Source organism: Coregonus clupeaformis, unplaced genomic scaffold (genome assembly GCF_020615455.1).
Source record: "Coregonus clupeaformis isolate EN_2021a unplaced genomic scaffold, ASM2061545v1 scaf2914, whole genome shotgun sequence".
Taxonomy (NCBI): Eukaryota; Metazoa; Chordata; class Actinopteri; order Salmoniformes; family Salmonidae; genus Coregonus; species Coregonus clupeaformis.
Window position 1 is genome coordinate 13,683 of NW_025536368.1, and position 23,818 is coordinate 37,500.

The following is a 23,818-nucleotide window of genomic DNA, read 5'->3' on the forward strand; positions in this document are numbered from 1 at the left end:
CACTAACAGGAGGAGGAAGACAGGACTGGTCTATACAGCACCACTAACAGGTGGAAGACAGGACTGGTCTATACAGCACCACTAACAGGAGGAAGACAGGACTGGTCTATACAGCACCACTAACAGGGAGGAAGACAGGACTGGTCTATACAGCACCACTAACAGTGGAGGAAGACAGGACTGATCTATACAGCACCACTAACAGGAGGAAGACAGGACTGGTCTATACAGCACCACTAACAGGAGGAAGACAGGACTGGTCTATACAGCACCACTAACAGGATGGAGGAAGACAGGACTGGTCTATACAGCACCACTAACAGGAGGAAGACAGGACTGGTCTATACAGCACCACTAACAGGGAGGAAGACAGGACTGGTCTATACAGCACCACTAACAGGAGGAAGACAGGACTGGTCTATACAGCACCACTAACAGCATGGAGGAAGACAGGACTGGTCTATACAGCACCACTAACAGGAGGAAGACAGGACTGGTCTATACAGCACCACTAACAGGGAGGAAGACAGGACTGGTCTATACAGCACCACTAACAGCATGGAGGAAGACAGGACTGGTCTATACAGCACCACTAACAGGAGGAAGACAGGACTGGTCTTACAGCACCACTAACAGCATGGAGGAAGACAGGACTGGTCTATACAGCACCACTAACAGCATGGAGGAAGACAGGACTGGTCTATACAGCACCACTAACAGGAGGGAAGACAGGACTGGTCTATACAGCACCACTAACAGGGAGGAAGACAGGACTGGTCTATACAGCACCACTAACAGGGAGGAAGACAGGACTGGTCTATACAGCACCACTAACAGGAGGAAGACAGGACTGGTCTATACAGCACCACTAACAGGAGGAAGACAGGACTGGTCTATACAGCACCACTAACAGGGAGGAAGACAGGACTGGTCTATACAGCACCACTAACATGGAGGAAGACAGGACTGGTCTATACAGCACCACTAACAGGGAGGAAGACAGGACTGGTCTATACAGCACCACTAACAGGAGGAAGACAGGACTGGTCTATACAGCACCACTAACAGGAGGGGAAGACAGGACTGGTCTATACAGCACCACTAACAGGAGGAAGACAGGACTGGTCTATACAGCACCACTAACAGGAGGAAGACAGGACTGGTCTATACAGCACCACTAACAGGAGGAAGACAGGACTGGTCTATACAGCACCACTAACAGGAGGAAGACAGGACTGGTCTATACAGCACCACTAACAGCATGGAGGAAGACAGGACTGGTCTATACAGCACCACTAACAGGGAGGAAGACAGGACTGGTCTATACAGCACCACTAACAGCATGGAGGAAGACAGGACTGGTCTATACAGCACCACTAACAGATGGAGGAAGACAGGACTGGTCTATACACAAAGGGAGACAGGACTGGTCTATACAGCACCACTAACAGGGAGGAAGACAGGACTGGTCTATACAGCACCACTAACAGGAGGAAGACAGGACTGGTCTATACAGCACCACTAACAGGAGGAAGACAGGACTGGTCTATACAGCACCACTAACAGGAGGAAGACAGGACTGGTCTATACAGCACCACTAACAGGGAGGAAGACAGGACTGGTCTATACAGCACCACTAACAGGAGGGAAGACAGGACTGGTCTATACAGCACCACTAACATGGAGGAAGACAGGACTGGTCTATACAGCACCACTAACAGTGGAGGAAGACAGGACTGGTCTATACAGCACCACTAACAGGAGGAAGACAGGACTGGTCTATACAGCACCACTAACAGGAGGAAGACAGGACTGGTCTATACAGCACCACTAACAGGGAGGAAGACAGGACTGGTCTATAAGCAGCACCACTAACAGGAGGAAGACAGGACTGGTCTATACAGCACCACTAACAGGAGGAAGACAGGACTGGTCTATACAGCACCACTAACAGGAGGAAGACAGGACTGGTCTATACAGCACCACTAACAGGAGGAAGACAGGACTGGTCTATACAGCACCACTAACAGGAGGAAGACAGGACTGGTCTATACAGCACCACTAACAGGAGGAAGACAGGACTGGTCTATACAGCACCACTAACAGGAGGAAGACAGGACTGGTCTATACAGCACCACTAACAGGAGGAAGACAGGACTGGTCTATACAGCACCACTAACAGGAGGAAGACAGGACTGGTCTATACAGCACCACTAACAGGAGGAAGACAGGACTGGTCTATACAGCACCACTAACAGGAGGAAGACAGGACTGGTCTATACAGCACCACTAACAGGAGGAAGACAGGACTGGTCTATACAGCACCACTAAGCAGGAGGAAGACAGGACTGGTCTATACAGCACCACTAACAGGGAGGGAAGACAGGACTGGTCTACTACAGCACCACTAACAGGAGGAAGACAGGACTGGTCTATACAGCACCACTAACAGGGAGGAAGACAGGACTGGTCTATACAGCACCACTAACAGGAGGAAGACAGGACTGGTCTATACAGCACCACTAACAGGAGGAAGACAGGACTGGTCTATACAGCACCACTAACAGGAGGAAGACAGGACTGGTCTATACAGCACCACTAACAGGAGGAAGACAGGACTGGTCTATACAGCACCACTAACAGCATGGAGGAAGACAGGACTGGTCTATACAGCACCACTAACAGGAGGAAGACAGGACTGGTCTATACAGCACCACTAACAGGAGGAAGACAGGACTGGTCTATACAGCACCACTAACAGCATGGAGGAAGACAGGACTGGTCTATACAGCACCACTAACAGGGAGGAAGACAGGACTGGTCTATACAGCACCACTAACATGGAGGAAGACAGGACTGGTCTATACAGCACCACTAACAGGAGGAAGACAGGACTGGTCTATACAGCACCACTAACAGCATGGAGGAAGACAGGACTGGTCTATACAGCACCACTAACAGGAGGAAGACAGGACTGGTCTATACAGCACCACTAACAGGATGGAGGAAGACAGGACTGGTCTATACAGCACCACTAACAGGAGGGAAGACAGGACTGGTCTATACAGCACCACTAACAGCATGGAGGAAGACAGGACTGGTCTATACAGCACCACTAACAGGAGGAAGACAGGACTGGTCTATACAGCACCACTAACAGGAGGAAGACAGGACTGGTCTATACAGCACCACTAACAGCATGGAGGAAGACAGGACTGGTCTATACAGCACCACTAACAGGAGGAAGACAGGACTGGTCTATACAGCACCACTAACAGCATGGAGGAAGACAGGACTGGTCTATACAGCACCACTAACAGGAGGAAGACAGGACTGGTCTATACAGCACCACTAACAGGAGGAAGACAGGACTGGTCTATACAGCACCACTAACAGCATGGAGGAAGACAGGACTGGTCTATACAGCACCACTAACAGCATGGAGGAAGACAGGACTGGTCTATACAGCACCACTAACAGCTGGGAGGAAGACAGGACTGGTCTATACAGCACCACTAACAGGAGGAAGACAGGACTGGTCTATACAGCACCACTAACAGGAGGAAGACAGGACTGGTCTATACAGCACCACTAACAGGAGGAAGACAGGACTGGTCTATACAGCACCACTAACAGGAGGAAGACAGGACTGGTCTATACAGCACCACTAACAGGAGGAAGACAGGACTGGTCTATACAGCACCACTAACAGGAGGAAGACAGGACTGGTCTATACAGCACCACTAACAGTGGAGGAAGACAGGACTGGTCTATACAGCACCACTAACAGCTGGAGGAAGACAGGACTGGTCTATACAGCACCACTAACAGGAGGGAAGACAGGACTGGTCTATACAGCACCACTAACAGGAGGAAGACAGGACTGGTCTATACAGCACCACTAACAGGAGGAAGACAGGACTGGTCTATACAGCACCACTAACAGGAGGAAGACAGGACTGGTCTATACAGCACCACTAACAGCATGGAGGAAGACAGGACTGGTCTATACAGCACCACTAACAGGGAGGAAGACAGGACTGGTCTATACAGCACCACTAACAGGAGGGGAAGACAGGACTGGTCTATACAGCACCACTAACAGGGAGGAAGACAGGACTGGTCTATACAGCACCACTAACAGGAGGAAGACAGGACTGGTCTATACAGCACCACTAACAGGAGGAAGACAGGACTGGTCTATACAGCACCACTAACAGGAGGAAGACAGGACTGGTCTATACAGCACCACTAACAGGAGGAAGACAGGACTGGTCTATACAGCACCACTAACAGGAGGAAGACAGGACTGGTCTATACAGCACCACTAACAGGAGGAAGACAGGACTGGTCTATACAGCACCACTAACAGGAGGAAGACAGGACTGGTCTATACAGCACCACTAACAGGAGGAAGACAGGACTGGTCTATACAGCACCACTAACAGGGAGGAAGACAGGACTGGTCTATACAGCACCACTAACAGGAGGAAGACAGGACTGGTCTATACAGCACCACTAACAGGAGGAAGACAGGACTGGTCTATACAGCACCACTAACAGGAGGAAGACAGGACTGGTCTATACAGCACCACTAACAGGAGGAAGACAGGACTGGTCTATACAGCACCACTAACAGGAGGAAGACAGGACTGGTCTATACAGCACCACTAACAGGGAGGAAGACAGGACTGGTCTATACAGCACCACTAACAGGAGGAAGACAGGACTGGTCTATACAGCACCACTAACAGGAGGAAGACAGGACTGGTCTATACAGCACCACTAACAGGAGGAAGACAGGACTGGTCTATACAGCACCACTAACAGGAGGAAGACAGGACTGGTCTATACAGCACCACTAACAGGAGGAAGACAGGACTGGTCTATACAGCACCACTAACAGGAGGAAGACAGGACTGGTCTATACAGCACCACTAACAGCATGGAGGAAGACAGGACTGGTCTATACAGCACCACTAACAGCATGGAGGAAGACAGGACTGGTCTATACAGCACCACTAACAGGAGGAAGACAGGACTGGTCTATACAGCACCACTAACAGGAGGAAGACAGGACTGGTCTATACAGCACCACTAACAGGAGGAAGACAAGACTGGTCTATACAGCACCACTAACAGGAGGAAGACAGGACTGGTCTATACAGCACCACTAACAGGAGGAAGACAGGACTGGTCTATACAGCACCACTAACAGGAGGAAGACAGGACTGGTCTATACAGCACCACTAACAGGAGGAAGACAGGACTGGTCTATACAGCACCACTAACAGATGGAGGAAGACAGGACTGGTCTATACAGCACCACTAACAGGAGGAAGACAGGACTGGTCTATACAGCACCACTAACAGGAGGAAGACAGGACTGGTCTATACAGCACCACTAACAGGAGGAAGACAGGACTGGTCTATACAGCACCACTAACAGTGGAGGAAGACAGGACTGGTCTATACAGCACCACTAACAGGGAGGAAGACAGGACTGGTCTATACAGCACCACTAACAGGACGAAGACAGGACTGGTCTATACAGCACCACTAACAGCATGGAGGGAAGACAGGACTGGTCTATACAGCACCACTAACAGGAGGAAGACAGGACTGGTCTATACAGCACCACTAACAGCATGGAGGGAGACAGGACTGATTAGATACACTAGATTAGACAGGACTGCTGACAACACCACTTTAATACTCTCCCACTCACATTGGGTTTGGGGGGGAGGGGGGTTCAGTGGAGTGTTAGAGTGTGTATCTAATCTGATCTGTGTGTATCTGTGTCTCTGTGTGTATCTAATCTGATGTGTGTGTGTGTATCTAATCTGACATGCTTGTGTGTGTATCTAATTTTATGTGTGTGTGTGTATCTAATCTGATGTGTGTGTATCTAATCTGATGTGTGTGTATCTAATCTGATGTGTGTGTGTGTATCTAATCTGATGTGTGTGTATCTATATATTATGTGTGTGTGTGTGTGTGTATCTAATCTGATCTGTGTGTATCTAATTATATGTGTGTGTGTATCTAATCTGATGTGTGTGTGTGTATCTAATCTGATGTGTGTGTATCTAATCTGATGTGTGTGTGTGTCTAATCTGATGTGTGTGTATCTAATATGATGTGTGTGTGTATCTAATATGATGTGTGTGTGTCTAATCTGATGTGTGTGTGTATCTAATCTGATGTGTGTGTATCTAATATGATGTGTGTGTGTATCTAATATGATGTGTGTGTGTGTATCTAATCTGATGTGTGTGTATCTAATCTGATGTGTGTGTGTGTGTGTATATAATCTGATGTGTGTGTGTATCTAATCTGATGTGTGTGTGTATCTAATCTGATGTGTGTGTATCTAATCTGATGTGTGTGTGTATCTAATCTGATGTGTGTGTGTATCTAATCTGATGTGTGTGTGTATCTAATCTGATGTGTGTGTGTATCTAATCTGATGTGTGTGTGTGTATCTAATCTGATGTGTGTGTGTGTATCTAATCTGATGTGTGTGTGTGTATCTAATCTGATGTGTGTGTGTATCTAATCTGATGTGTGTGTGTGTATCTAATCTGATGTGTGTGTATCTAATCTGACATGCTGCTTGTGTGTGTATCTAATTTTATGTGTGTGTGTATCTAATCTGATGTGTGTGTTATCTAATCTGATGTGTGTGTGTATCTAATATGATGTGTGTGTGTGTGTATCTAATCTGATGTGTGTGTGTATCTAATCTGATGTGTGTGTATCTAATCTGATGTGTGTGTGTATCTAATATGATGTGTGTGTGTGTGTGTGTGTATATAATCTGATGTGTGTGTGTATCTAATCTGATGTGTGTGTGTATCTAATCTGATGTGTGTGTGTGTATCTAATCTGATATGTGTGTGTATCTAATCTGATATGTGTGTATCTAATCTGATGTGTGTGTATCTAATCTGATATATGTGTGTATATAATCTGATGTGTGTGTGTATCTAATCTGATGTGTGTGTGTATCTAATCTGATATGTGTGTATCTAATCTGATGTGTGTGTATCTAATCTGATGTGTGTGTGTATCTAATCTGATATGTGTGTATCTAATCTGATATGTGTGTATCTAATCTGATGTGTGTGTATCTAATCTGATGTGTGTGTGTATCTAATCTGATGTGTGTGTGTATCTAATCTGATGTGTGTGTGTGTTCATGTATCTCCTCTTTCTCTCTGTGTGTGTTTCAGAGCCGTTCAGTGCCTCGGTGTGGATTATGATGTTTGTGATGCTGTTGCTGGTCACAGCGATGGCTGTCTTCATGTTTGAATACATCAGCCCTCTAGGCTTTAACAGGAACCTGGCACAGGGTAGAGGTAGGTACACACAGACACACACACACACACACACACACACACACACACACACACACACACACACACACACACACACACACACACACACAAAAATGAAAACAATGAAACACATCACCACACACAGGGGTTAAATCGGAATTTACATCCTAATTTCTCTCTTTCTCCTCCCTCCCTCCCTCCCTCCCTCCCTCCTCTCCCTCCCTCCCTCCCTCCCTCCCTCCCTCCCTCCCTCCCTCCCTCCCTCCCTCCTCCCTCCCCCTCCTCCCTCCCTCCCTCCCTCTCTCCCTCCCTCCCCTTCTCTCCCTCCCTCCCTCCCTCCCTCCCCCGCCCTCCTCCCTCCCTCCCTCCCTCCCTCCCTCCCTCCCTCCCTCCCTCCCTCCCCCTCCCTCCCTCCCTCCTCCCTACCTCCTTTCCTCCCTCCCTCCCTCCCTCCCCCTCCCTCCTCCCTCCTCCCTCCTCCCTCCCTCCCTCCCTCCCTCCTCCCTCCCTCCCGCCCGCCCCTCCTTCCTCCCTTCCTCCTCCTCCCTCCCTCCCTTCTCTCCTCCCTCCCTCCCTCCTCCCTCCCTCCCTCCCTCCCTCCCTCCCTCCTCCCTCCCTCCCTCCCTCCCTCCCTCCCTCCCTCCTCCCTCCCTCCCTCCCTCCCTCCCCCTCCCTCCTCCCTCCCTCCTCCCTCCCTCCTCCCTCCCTTCTCTCCCTCCCTCCCCTTTCCCTCCCTCCCTCCCCTCCCTCCCTCCCTCCCTCCTCCCTCCCTCCCTCCCTCCCTTCTCTCCCTCCCTCCCTCCTCCCTCCCGCCCGCCCCCTTCCTCCCTCCCTCCCTCCCTCCCTCTCTCCCTCCCTCCCTCCCTTCTCTCCCTCCCTCCCTCCCTCCCTCCCTCCCTCCCACCTCCTCTCCCCCTCCCCCAGACCCCCACGGCCCATCGTTCACCATGGGTAAGGCAGTGTGGCTGCTGTGGGGTCTTGTGTTCAACAACTCTGTTCCGGTCCAGAACCCTAAAGGCACCACCAGTAAGTTCATAGTGTCTGTGTGGGCCTTCTTCGCTGTCATCTTCCTGGCCTCGTACACAGCCAACCTGGCTGCCTTCATGATCCAGGAGGAGTTTGTGGACCAGGTCACCGGACTGTCCGACAACAAGGTAATGTTTACTGTTCACGCTCTCGGCGTGCGATCGTGTTAGCGATGGCAGTAATAATATAACATGTATTTGTAACGATGTTGCGGTCCAAAGCGCTTTACAGTGAATTTGCTCGAGCGATGAATCACTTTGAGACCTGAAGGCTGGTGTTAGCTCCCTAGAGCTGATGCCCCAGGCTTTAGCTCAGAGAGAGCTAACGCGGGTCTTGATGTACACCGATTCCCTGGGTTCAATACCCTGTCTATCCATATACATGTGTACATGCCAGAGTTAGATATAGAGACAGGGAAATAGAAATAGCTTTAGTAGATTGTGTTCACCTAGACGTCTGCATTACATTCCAGTCTATGTCTGCATATTCTATGCTGCCTTCACGTCCTCACGGAATGATCGGAAATGTACATTTCCGAGTCGGAACTACAAGTGGGAAACTGGCGTTACAATCTTGTATGGCCCGGATTCCCGTCGGAATGTTTCCGAGGGTCCGAGAGATCCCCGCAGAGCGCGTGAAGCTAGCACAGAGGCTAGGGAATCACAGCATATTCACCTACTGTGTGTCAGCTTCAGGTCTACTGTCCCATAGACTTAGATAGACAGCTCTAGTGCCACAAAGCTTGTTTTAGCATGGGACCCTTCTATCTACCGCTATGGACTTACTGTCCCATAGACTTAGATAGACAGCTCTAGTGCCACGAAGCTTGTTTTAGCATGGGACCCTTCTATCTACCGCTATGGACTTACTGTCCCATAGACTTGGATAGACAGCTCTAGTGCCACAAAGCTTGTTTTAGTATGGGACCCTTCTATCTACCTCTATGGACTTACTGTCCCATAGACTTAAATAGACAGCTCTAGTGCCACAAAGCTTGTTTTAGCATGGGACCCTTCTATCTACCTCTATGGACTTACTGTCCCATAGACTTGGATAGACAGCTCTAGTGCCACAAAGCTTGTTTTAGCATGGGACCCTTCTATCTACCTCTATGGACTTACTGTCCCATAGACTTGGATAGACAGCTCTAGTGCCACAAAGCTTGTTTTAGCATGGGACCCTTCTATCTACCGCTATGGACTTACTGTCCCATAGACTTGGATAGACAGCTCTAGTGCCACAAAGCTTGTTTTAGCATGGGACCCTTCTATCTACCGCTATGGACTTACTGTCCCATAGACTTAGATAGACAGCTCTAGTGCCACAAAGCCCGTTTTTTACATGGCCAGAGACATTGAGGACTTTCACCATTTTTTAAGTAGTCAACTGGGTGAGACTTCCTGTGGGTTAAGGAAAGGCTCGTTCACGTAATTCCATCCAGGTCACCAGGAAGGATCAGCCAATGAATTATACTCCTTAGCAAACATTCCATAACTTCAGGTGGCAGTAAATCACCCACCTTGACTCTATGCAGGTTCAGGTGGCAGTAAATCACCCACCTTGAATTTATACAGGTTCAGGTGGCAGTAAATCACCCACCTTGACTTTATACAGGTTCGGGTGGCAGTAAATCACCCACCTTGACTCTATACAGGTTCAGGTGGCAGTAAATCACCCACCTTGACTCTATACAGGTTCGGATGGCAGTAAATCACCCACCTTGACTCTATACAGGTTCAGGTGGCAGTAAATCACCCACCTTGACTCTATACAGGTTCGGGTGGCAGTAAATCACCCACCTTGACTTTATACAGGTTCAGGTGGCAGTAAATCACCCACCTTGACTCTATACAGGTTCGGGTGGCAGTAAATCACCCACCTTGACTCTATACAGGTTCAGGTGGCAGTAAATCACCCACCTTGACTCTATACAGGTTCAGGTGGCAGTAAATCACCCACCTTGACTCTATGCAGGTTCAGGTGGCAGTAAATCACCCACCTTGACTTTATGCAGGTTCAGGTGGCAGGAGCTCAGTGTGTTTACCAATAATAGTAGAAAAATAAGACATGGACTACTTTAAAATGAAGACACACTCAGTGGTCTTGTGTCGGCTTTGAGATTGAAAGGTTGGGAGTTCGATCCCCGGCCGAGTCATACCAAAGACCAAAGCCAAGGCTCGACCAAGGCTACTTTGCTTAACATATTGTGAAGGCCCTCAATGACGCTGCCCATGCTGTCAAAGAAGCCATTAAGACACAGATGCAAAGAAGGGCCCTCTATCTACGTCTATGGACATACTGTCCCATAGACTTGGATAGACAGCTCTAGGGCCACAAAGCCCGTTTTAGCATGGGACCCTTCTATCTATGTCTATGGACTTACTGTCCCATAGACTTGGATAGACAGCTCTAGTGCTACAAAATTCGTTTTAGCATGGGACCCTTCTATCTACGTCTATGGACTTACTGTCCCATAGACTTGGATAGACAGCTCTAGTGCCACAAAGCCCGTTTTAGCATGGGACCCTTCTATCTACGTCTATGGACTTACTGTCCCATAGACTTGGATAGACAGCTCTAGTGCCACAAAGCCTGTTTTAGCATGGGCCTTCTATCTACCTCTATGGACCTGCTGTCCTCATCCTGTCTCCATTAACATCTAACGTCCTGTTTCTGTTTGTGTCCTTAAATCATCTACAGGTACTTATTTATCACGATTAATAGGTTATTACTGGGGCCTGGAGTTGTTCCCTACGCTCGAGGGTTGAAAACCTCCCGGACGTAAATAACGATTGTTCATGACCCGATGAATGCCACGCCCGTAATAACCGTTGTAACCATAGTAACCACGGGCATTGTTGTTGAAGCTCTTCGAGGCGTTGTTGTGGACGGGGGGCGGGGCTGTGACCAATTGAAGTGAAAAATGTCATCTACCGTTGGGTGATCAGAGCTGATCAAAGGTATGAGCTTGCTTGGCCGTTGTTACCTAGTGTTGATCGGTTAGTGGGACACTTCTGGTGTTTCTCTCTGTTGGAGTCAGTGGGGAGACTAGAAGGTGTTTTCACATCTCAGATTCACATCTGGACCTGAAGCCAGTTCCACTGCTTTTTTTCATTCTTCCCCCTTTAATTTGGGACTGATTTTAACCTGGGACACCAGCTGGGTGAAATTAATTATCAGGTAGAACAAAAAAACAGCAGTACTCCGGACCTATAATAATAATATTAATGATCAGGTAGAACAGAAAACCAGCAGTACTTCGGACCTATAACAATAATAATAATAATAATAATAATAATAATAATAATAATAATAATAATAATAATAATAATAATAATAATATTAATGATCAGGTAGAACAGAAAACCAGCAGTACTCCGGACCTATAATAATAATAATATTAATTATCAGGTAGAACAGAAAACCAGCAGTACTCGGACCTATAATAATAATAATATTAATTATCAGGTAGAACAGAAAACCAGCAGTACTCCAGACCTATAATAATAATAATAATAATATTAATGATCAGGTAGAACAGAAAACCAGCAGTACTACAGACCTATAATAATAATATTAATGATCAGGTAGAACAGAAAACCAGCAGTACTCCGGACCTATAATAATAATAATAATAATATTAATGATCAGGTAGAACAGAAAACCAGCAGTACTCAGGACCTATAATAATAATAATAATAATAATAATAATAATAATAATAATAATAATAATAATAATAATAATAATAATAATATAATGATCATGTAGAACAGAAAACCAGCAGTACTCCAGACCTATAATAATAATAATAATAATAATAATAATAATAATAATAATAATAATAATAATAATAATATTAATGATCAGGTAGAACAGAAAACCAGCAGTACTCTGGACCTATAATAATAATAATAATAATAATAATAATAATAATAATAATAATAATAATAATATAATGATCATGTAGAACAGAAAACCAGCAGTACTCCAGACCTATAATAATAATAATAATAATAATAATAATAATAATAATAATAATAATAATAATAATAATAATAATAATGATCAGGTAGAACAGAAAACCAGCAGTACTCTGGACCTATAATAATAATAATATTAATGATCATGTAGAACAGAAAACCAGCAGTACTCCAGACCTATAATAATAATAATAATAATAATAATAATAATAATAATAATAATAATAATAATAATAATAATAATAAAATAATGATCAGGTAGAACAGAAAACCAGCAGTACTCCGGACCTATAATAATAATAATATATATAAAAAAAAAATAATGATCAGGTAGAACAGAAAACCAGCAGTACTCAGGACCTATAATAATAATAATAATAATAATAATAATAATAATAATAATAATAATAATAATAATAATAAAAATAATAATAATAATAATAATAATAATATAATGATCATGTAGAACAGAAAACCAGCAGTACTCCAGACCTATAATAATAATAATAATAATAATAATAATAATAATAATAATAATAATAATAATAATAACAATAATAATAATAATAATAAACAGTGTGGTCTACATGTGTAGGTCTGTTGCAGTAGAATCACTGTCTCTCTGTGCTGTGTTGAAGTCATGTGTTGTCTACGTGTGGCCAGCTCTGTGCAGGTCTGTAATCCATTCTCACTGCTGCTACTACAGGTCTCAGTGAAGGGGCTAAGGTAGGTACCCTTCAACTGAAGTGTTACCACTGGTAGGTGGGTACCCTTCAAGTGGACACTACCCCTAGTGTTACTGGACTGGTGAGTTAGCTCTATACTGAACCCAAAGCCTGCAGTTAGAATGACTTATGACTTGTTTTAACAGAAGTGTTACTGGCCTGGTAACACTATACACGCAGTTATAATATCCTTATGAGTGTATATAAGCATGAATGAGGCTGTATGAGCTAACTCATTGATTATAGCACAGCTAAGATCAGTGCTTGACTTGGGATGAAAGAGGTACAGGAGCTGTCTTTTTTCAAGTCGGTTCATTAGACTATGTTCACAGAAATTCCCAAATGACATTATGCTATAGAGACTTCTGATAGAGATCCCTGATTTCCATGACTTCTCCATGACTTTTTAACCACATTTCCATGACTTCTCCATGACTTTTTAACCACATTTCCATGACTTCTCCATTACTTTTTAACCACATTTCCATGACTTCTCCATTACTTTTCAAACCACATTTCCATGACTTCTCCATGACTTTTTAAACCAAATTTCCATGACTTCTCCATTACTTTTTAAACCACATTTCCATGACTTCTCCATGACTTTTCAAACCACATTTCCATGACTTCTCCATGACTTTTTAAACCACATTTCCATGACTTCTCCATGACTTTTAAACCACATTTCCATGACTTCTCCATGACTTTTTAAACCACATTTCCATGACTTCTCCATGACTTTTTAAACCACATTTCCATGACTTCTCCATGACTTTTTAACCACATTTCCATGACTTCTCCATGACTTTTTAAACCACATTTCCATGACTTCTCCATGACTTTTCAAACCACATTTCCATGACTTCTCCATGACTTTTTAACCAAATTTCCATGACTTCTCCATGACTTAACCACATTTCCATGACTTCTCCATGACTTTTAACCCACATTTCCATGACTTCTCCGTGACTTTTTACCACATTTCCATGACTTCTCCGTGACTTTTTAAACCACATTTCCATGACTTCTCCATGACTTTTTAAACCACGTTTCCATGACTTCTCCATGACTTTTTAACCACATTTCCATGACTTCTCCATGACTTTTTAACCACATTTCCATGACTTCTCCATGACTTTTTAACCACATTTCCATGACTTCTCCATGACTTTTTAACCACATTTCCATGACTTCTCCATGACTTTTTAACCACATTTCCATGACTTCCCCATGACTTTTTAACCACAATTCCATGACTTCTCCATGACTTTTTAACCACATTTCCATGACTTCTCCATGACTTTTTAACCACAATTCCATGACTTCTCCATTACTTTTTAACCACATTTCCATGACTTCTCCATGACTTTTTAACCACAATTCCATGAATTCTCCATGACTTTTTAACCACATTTCCGTGACTTCCCCATGACTTTTTAACCACATTTCCATGACTTCCCCATGACTTTTTAACCACATTTCCATGACTTCCCCATGACTTTTTAACCACATTTCCATGACTTCCCCATGACTTTTTAACCACAATTCCATGACTTCTCCATTACTTTTTAAACCACATTTCCATGACTTCTCCATGACTTTTTAACCACAATTCCATGACTTCTCCATTACTTTTTAAACCACATTTCCATGACTTCTCCATGACTTTTTAACCACATTTCCGTGACCAATAATTGGTGCTGTCTCTATGTATCCTAGATGAAAAAGTCAGCGTGAATGTGGTACTGACACTAGAAGGCTGCTGGACTCTGATCCCATGTCCCACTCAAGGCACTCGGGCTCCCGAGTGGAGCAGCGGTCTAAGGCACTGCATCTCAGTGCTTGAGGCGTCACTACAGACCGAGTGGCGAGAGGCACTGCATCTCAGTGCTTGAGGCGTCACTACAGACCGAGTGGCGCAGCGGTCTAAGGCACTGCATCTCAGTGCTTGAGGCGTCACTACAGACCGAGTGGTGCAGCGGTCTAAGGCACTGCATCTCAGTGCTTGAGGCGTCACTACAGACCGAGTGGCGCAGCGGTCTTAAGGCACTGCATCTCAGTGCTTGAGGCGTCACTACAGACCGAGTGGCGCAGCGGTCTTAAGGCACTGCATCTCAGTGCTTGAGGCGTCACTACAGACCGAGTGGCGCAGCGGTCTAAGGCACTGCATCTCAGTGCTTGAGGCGTCACTACAGACCGAGTGGCGCAGCGGTCTTAAGGCACTGCATCTCAGTGCTTGAGGCGTCACTACAGACCGAGTGGAGCAGCGGTCTTAAGGCACTGCATCTCAGTGCTTGAGGCGTCACTACAGACCGAGTGGCGCAGCGGTCTAAGGCACTGCATCTCAGTGCTTGAGGCGTCACTACAGACCGAGTGGCGCAGCGGTCCTAAGGCACTGCATCTCAGTGCTTGAGGCGTCACTACAGACCGAGTGGCGCAGCGGTCTAAGGCACTGCATCTCAGTGCTTGAGGCGTCACTACAGACCGAGTGGCGCAGCGGTCTTAAGGCACTGCATCTCAGTGCTTGAGGCGTCACTACAGACCGAGTGGCGCAGCGGTCTAAGGCACTGCATCTCAGTGCTTGAGGCGTCACTACAGACCGAGTGGTGCAGCGGTCTTAAGGCACTGCATCTCAGTGCTTGAGGCGTCACTACAGACCGAGTGGCGCAGCGGTCTTAAGGCACTGCATCTCAGTGCTTGAGGCGTCACTACAGACCGAGTGGTGCAGCGGTCTTAAGGCACTGCATCTCAGTGCTTGAGGCGTCACTACAGACCCGAGTGGCGCAGCGGTCTTAAGGCACTGCATCTCAGTGCTTGAGGCGTCACTACAGACCGAGTGGAGCAGCGGTCTAAGGCACTGCATCTCAGTGCTTGAGGCGTCACTACAGACCGAGTGGCGCAGCGGTCTAAGGCACTGCATCTCAGTGCTTGAGGCGTCACTACAGACCGAGTGGCGCAGCGGTCTTAAGGCACTGCATCTCAGTGCTTGAGGCGTCACTACAGACCGAGTGGCGCAGCGGTCTAAGGCACTGCATCTCAGTGCTTGAGGCGTCACTACAGACCCCCTGGTTCGATTCCAGGCTGTATCACAACCGGCCGTGATTGGGAGTTCCATAGGGCGGCGCAAAATTGGCCCAGCGTCGTCCGGGTTTGGCCGGTGTAGGCTGTCATTGTAAATAAGAATTTGTTCTTAACTGACTTGCCTAGTTAAATAAAGGTTAAAAAAAGAACTTAAACCCCCATAAAGTAGAATCACTGCACTCTTAGGCTACTGTATAAATAAACACGTTGTTAAAAATTTTTTTGTTGTCAATTAGTGTGTGGAATGGAATGGCATCAAACCGTGTGTTTGATGTATTTGATACCATACCATTTTCTTTAACGCTCCAGCCATTACCACGAGCCCCGTCCTCCCCAATTAAGGTACCACCAACCTCCTGTGAGTAGGATAGCCTAGCCATACTACAAGCTATATTTTGAATTAGCTAAATAGATAGTCTATAAATATTTTCTAGGCTACCTGATGCTGAAATGTCTCTCTCTCCTCTGGCGACGGCCCACAGGCACACATACAGATGATGTACAACACATACAGATGATGTACAACACACATACAGATGATGTACAACACACACAGATGATGTACAACACATACACAGATGATGTACAACACATACAGATGATGTACAACACACACAGATGATGTACAACACATACACAGATGATGTACAACACACACAGATGATGTACAACACACACAGATGATGTACAACACACACACAGATGATGTACAATACACACAGATGATGTACAACACACACAGATGATGTACAACACATACACAGATGATGTACAACACATACAGATGATGTACAACACACACAGATGATGTACAACACACAGAGATGATGTACAATACACACAGATGATGTACAACACATACAGATGATGTACAACACACACAGATGATGTACAATACACACAGATGATGTACAACACACACAGATGATGTACAACACACAGAGATGATGTACAACACATACAGATGATGTACAACACACACAGATGATGTACAACACACACACAGATGATGTACAACACACACAGATGATGTACAACACACACACAGATGATGTACAACACACACAGATGATGTACAACACATAGGGGCGGCAGGTAGCTTAGTGGGTAAGAGCGTTGTGCCAGTAACTGAAAGGTCGCTGGTTCTAATCCCCGAGCCGACTAGGTGAAAAAATCTGTCGATGTGCCCTTAAGCAAGGCACTTAACCCTAATTGCTCCTGTAAGTTGCTCTGGATAAGCGCGTCTGCTAAATGACTAAAAATGTAAATGTAATACAGAGATGATGTACAACACACACAGATGATGTACAACACACACAGATGATGTACAACACACACAGATGATGTAACAACACACACAGATGATGTACAACACACACAGATGATGTACAACACATACAGATGATGTACAACACACACAGATGATGTACAACACATACAGATGATGTACACCACATACAGATGATGTACAACACATACAGATGATGTACAACACATACAGATGATGTACAACACATACAGATGATGTACAACACACACAGATGATGTACAACACACACACAGATGATGTACAACACATACAGATGATGTACAACACATACAGATGATGTACAACACACAGAGATGATGTACAACACACACAGATGATGTACAACACACACAGATGATGTACAACACACACACAGATGATGTACAACACACACAGATGATGAACAACACACACAGATGATGTACAACACACACAGATGATGTACAACACACACACAGATGATGTACAACACACACAGATGATGTACAACACACACAGATGATGTACAACACACACACAGATGATGTACAACACACACATATTATGTACAACACACACACAGATGATGTACAACACACACACAGATGATGTACAACACACACACATATTATGTACAACACACACAGATGATGTACAACACACACATATTATGTACAACACACACACAGATGATGTACAACACACACATATTATGTACAACACACACACAGATGATGTACAACACACACACAGATGATGTACAACACACACAGATGATGTACAACACACACAGATGATGTACAACACACACAGATGATGTACAACACACACAGATGATGTACAACACACACAGATGATGTACAACACACACAGATGATGTACAACACATACAGATGATGTACAACACACAGAGATGATGTACAACACACACACAGATGATGTACAACACATACACAGATGATGTACAACACATACACACAGATGATGTACAACACACACACAGATGATGTACAACACATACAGATGATGTACAACACACACACAGATGATGTACAACACATACAGATGATGTACAACACACACACAGATGATGTACAACACATACAGATGATGTACAACACACACATACAGATGATGTACAACACACACACAGAGAGACGCTGCAGGGTAGGCCTAATTCTGATCATGTCTGATATGTAGATTTGAAGTGATTGATAATATATTTAAAAAGGAAAAACACAGTATAAACATTCCGTAAGAACCCTCATCCCACATTCATTCCGCTTTGATCAACCTTTTCTTGACGCATGTTTTGTAAAATCTGGGCCGGGTGATACCGCCACTTTGTTTTTAATAGAGGAGCCGTGCCGAAGTTTCCCAATAATTGCTCAGGCCCAAGTCAAGCACTACTGGGCTACCTTCTACAGGACCCGTGAGTAAGGAGCTTGCTATTCATCAACATGGGGAACAAACAATGTGATCGGTTCTGATCAGATATATCGATCATATTTATTTGATCCTGTGTTTTTTTTTTTACGATAATGATGTAGATTGATGTTTGACGTATTTCCCCGTTAATTATTGATGACGTGTTACGGTTTGACCTATTCCCTGTAGTCACGTGACGTCACGTATTACTACACCGTAAGTATTCAAGTTAGTAGTAACTGAATCTATCAAGCTTCCTTTCATGTACTTTAAATACACTGCATTCTCTCTCAACAGGCCCCACAGTGTCAGCTATACAAGATCCGTTACATTGATTTTTAAGGGACTATATCAATTGTAAAAAAAAAGAAAAAAAAAAAAAGAAGAGACTACTAACTTCTATATACTAAAGAGTAGAAACATATTTATGTTTTGTCTTAATTTATGGTCTGTATTCATTAATGCGGTATTTGAATAGAGAGCGATACAAGACCACTGACATATGGAATGATAAACAAGAGATGTGTTGCAATGTGTATGTATATATATATATAGCTCATGTTAGTTTCCAACACCTAGATGGTGTTTCAAGAAGAAGAAGAACAGAACAGAACATTTCACTAACAAAGGAGAACGTCTATTCTGTTCAATAGAACTTAACTTGATCCTCCTTGTGGGACAATTAGTATGGAGGAAGACTAGGAGGAGGGAGAGGGAGGAGGGAGACTAGGAGGAGGGAGAGGGAGGAGGGAAGACTAGGAGGAGGGAGAGGGATAGGGAGGAGGGAGACTAGGAGGAGGGAGAGGGAGGAGGGAGACAGGAGGAGGAAGACAGGAGGAGGGAGAGGGAGAGGGAGCAGGGAGACAGGAGGAGGGAGAGGGAGGAGGGAGACAGGAGGAGGGAGACAGGAGGAGGAAGACAGGAGGAGGGAGACAGGAGGAGGGAGAGGGAGGAGGAAGACAGGAGGAGGGAGAGGGAGGAGGGAAGACAGGAGGAGGGAGAGGGAGGAGGAAGACAGGAGGAGGGAGACAGGAGGAGGGAGACAGGAGGAGGGAGAGGGAGGAGGGAGACAGGAGGAGGGAGAGGGAGGAGGAAGACAGGAGGAGGGAGAGGGAGGAGGGAGACGGGAGGAGGGAGAGGGAGGAGGAAGACAGGAGGAGGGAGGAGGAAGACAGGAGGAGGGAGAGGGAGGAGGGAGACAGGAGGAGGGAGAGGGAGGAGGGAGACAGGAGGAGGGAGAGGGAGGAGGAAGACAGGAGGAGGGAGACAGGAGGAGGGAGACAGGAGGAGGGAGAGGGAGGAGGGAGACAGGAGGAGGGAGAGGGAGGAGGAAGACAGGAGGAGGGAGAGGGAAGAGGAAGACAGGAGGAGGGAGACAGGAGGAGGGAGAGGGAGGAGGGAGAGGAGGAGGAAGACAGGAGGAGGGAGAGGGAGGAGGGAGAGGGAGGAGGGAGACAGGAGGAGGGAGAGGGAGGAGGGAGACAGGAGGAGGGAGAGGGAGGAGGGAGACAGGAGGAGGGAGAGGGAGGAGGAAGACAGGAGGAGTAGAAGAAAGAGGGGAGGGGACAGGAGAAGAGGGAGGTATATAAGAAAAACGGGAGACGACTGAAGAAGAGAGAGCTCAGCTGTCTTCCTTATTTCTTATATAGCAGAAGAAGAGGAGAGGGGAGGGGAATAGAAAGGAAACCGTAGTTCGTAGTTGTCCCCAAAAGGCCCCAGTCCACCCAGCACATCTCAACGAAAAGAGAAACATTAGAGTTTAGTCAATGGAGACAAGTTAGAGTTCATAATGCTGGAGTGTCTAGTGGGTCTACAATAGCTTGGAAATAAAGACCATTTCCTTAGTGTGTATGCAGAGGTAATGGCTACACACACACAGACACACACACACACACACACACACAGACACAGACACACACACACACACACACACACACACAGACAGACACACACACACACAGACACAGGAGAGCAGGCCGGAAGGTGAACTGTGGGAGATGAGATCTGCTCCGTCAGGTTACGTAAGAGAGTGACACACAGCACACCGAGAAGGAGGAAAGAGAGAGATGACGGGAGACAGCAGAAGACAAAACAGAGAAAAGAGAGAGAGAGAGAGAGAGAGAGAGAGAGAGAGAGAGAGACAGAAAAGAAAGAGAGAGACAGAGAGAGAGACAGAGACAGAGACAGAGACAGAGACAGAGACAGAGAAGAGACAGAGACAGAGACAGAGAGACAGATAGACAGAGAGAGACAGATTTTTTTTGTTTTGTTTATTTATTTCACCTTTATTTAACCAGGTAAGCCAGTTGAGGACAAGTTCTCATTTACAACTGCGACCTGGCCAAGATAAAGCAAAGCAGTGCGGTAAAAACAACAACAACACAGAGTTACATATGGGGTAAAACAAAACGTACAGTCAATAACACAATAGAAAATCTATATACAGTGTGTGCAAATGTAGTACGTTATGGAGGTAAGGCAATAAATAGGCCATAGTGCAAAATAATTACAATTATAATTTAGTATTAACACTGGAGTGATAGATGTGCATAAGATGATGTGCAAATAGAGATTCTGGGGTTCAAATGAGCAAAATAAATAACAATGTAAATATCAATATGGGGATGAGGTAGTTGGGTGGGCTAATTACAGATGGGCTATGTACAGGTGCAGTGATCGGTAAGCTGCTCTGACAACTGATGCTTAAAGTTAGTGAAGGAGATAAGTGTCTCCAGCTTCAGAGATTTTTGCAGTTCGTTCCGGTCATTTGCAGCAGAGAACTGGAAGGAATGGCGACCAAAGGAGGTGTTGGCTTTGTGGATGACCAGTGAGATATACCTGCTGGAACGCATACTACGGGTGGGTGTTGCTATGGTGACCAATGAGCTAAGATAAGGCAGATAGACAGAGAGAGAGAGAGACAGACAGAGAGAGAGAGAGAGAGAGAGAGAGAGAGAGAGAGAGAGAGAGAGAGAGAGAGAGAGACAGAGAGAGAGAGAGAGAGAGAGAGAGAGAGAGAGAGAGAGAGAGATAGACAGAGAGAGACAGAAAAGCGGAATGCTGATTGAAATGCTAGAGGACAGGTAAACAGACACTTGGACACTCTGGACAACGAAATGTTTGGCTGGCTGGAAGCTAGGCAGACAGACAGACAGACAGACAGACAGGCAGACAGACAGGCAGACAGTCAGACAGTCAGGGTGGGTGAGGGAGGGGTGAGGGAGGGGTGGGTGGGTGGGTGGGTGGGTGAGGGAGGGGTGAGTAGAGTCCTCTCCCCTCAGGCCTTCACTCTTGATGCTGACGCTCACTCTCAATATGACATCATCATTTTGCCTGACCTCAAACGAACTGGAGCCAAACACACGCACGCACGACACACACACACACACACACACACACACACACACACACACACACACACACACACACACACAAGCATACACAAACATACATAGGAGTAAATGTTGTCTCTAATTGATAGCAGCAGTCTGTTTGTTGCTGAGTTCAGATCGCTAGAGCCAGGAAATTATACTGAGAACATCCTGACATGTAAAGAGACAGAGAGGGGGGGGGAAGAGAGTGAGATAGGCAGTGAGAGAGAGAGAGAGAGAGAGAGAGAGAGAGAGAGAGAGAGAGAGAGAGAGAGAGAGAGAGAGAGAGAGAGAGAGAGAGGGAGAGAGAGACAGAGAGACAGAGAGAGAGAGACAGCGAGAGACAGAGAGAGAGAGAGAGAGAGAGAGAGAGGAGAGAGAGAGAGAGAGAGAGAGAGAGAGAGAGAGAATGAGAGAGAGTGAGAGACAGAGAGAATGAGAGAGAGAGAGAGAATGAGAGAGAGAGAGAGAGAGAGAATGAGAGAGAGGGAGAGAGAGGGTTGAGAGAGAGAGAGAGACAGAGAGAATGAGAGATAATGAGAGAGAGGGAGAGAGAGGGTTGAGAGAGAGAGAGGATGAGAGAGAGAGAGAGAGAGAGAGGGTTGAGAGAGAGAGTGGGAGAGAGAGAGAGAGAGAGGGGAGAGGGAGGGAGAGAGAGAGAGGGGAGGGGGAGAGAGAGAGAGAGAGAGAGAGAGAGAGGGTTGAGAGAGAGAGTGATAGGATAGAGCAAGACAGAAAGAGAGAGAAGCTTTATCATATGAAACAATATTTTACAGTATGACTTTAAATGAAAATAAACATATTACGTAATGATAATGTTTTTTTTCTCCTTCAAAGGTCAGAGGTCAGCAGTCTGTGATAGTAATAAACCTTAGGTCCTTTACACTAACGTCCCTTTACACCATGATCCTTTACTCTAAGATCCTTTACTCTAAGATCCTTTACACCAAGATCCTTTACTCTAAGGTATTTTACTCTAAGGTATTTTACTCTAAGGTCCTTTACTCTAAGGTCCTTTACTCTAAGATCCTTTACTCTAAGATCCTTTACTCTAAGATCCTTTACTCTAAGGTCCTTTACTCTAAGGTCCTTTACTCTAAGGTCCTTTACTCTAAGGTCCTTTACTCTAAGGTCCTTTACACTAAGGTCCTTTACTCTAAGATCCTTTACTCAAAGGTCCTTTACTCTAAGATCCTTTACTCTAAGATCCTTTACTCTAAGATCCTTTACTCTAAGGTATTTTACTCTAAGATCCTTTACTCTAAGGTCCTTTACTCTAAGGTATTTTACTCTAAGATCCTTTACTCAAAGGTATTTTACTCTAAGATCCTTTACTCAAAGGTATTTTACTCTAAGGTATTTTACTCTAAGGTCCTTTACTCTAAGGTATTTTACTCAAAGATCCTTTACACTCTAAGGTCCTTTACTCTAAGGTATTTTACTCTAAGATCCTTTACTCTTAAGGTCCTTTACTCTAAGGTATTTTACTCTAAGGTCCTTGACTCAAAGATCATTTACACTCTAAGGTCCTTTACTCTAAGGTATTTTACTCTAAGGTCTTCTTCTTCTGCTTCTGCT

General features: G+C 45.3%; 1 pseudogene; it reads left to right on the top strand.

Moving 5' to 3' along the window:
- Positions 1 to 23,818, top strand: part of LOC121563112 — a 54,687-nt pseudogene that overhangs the window by 11,645 nt on the left and 19,224 nt on the right.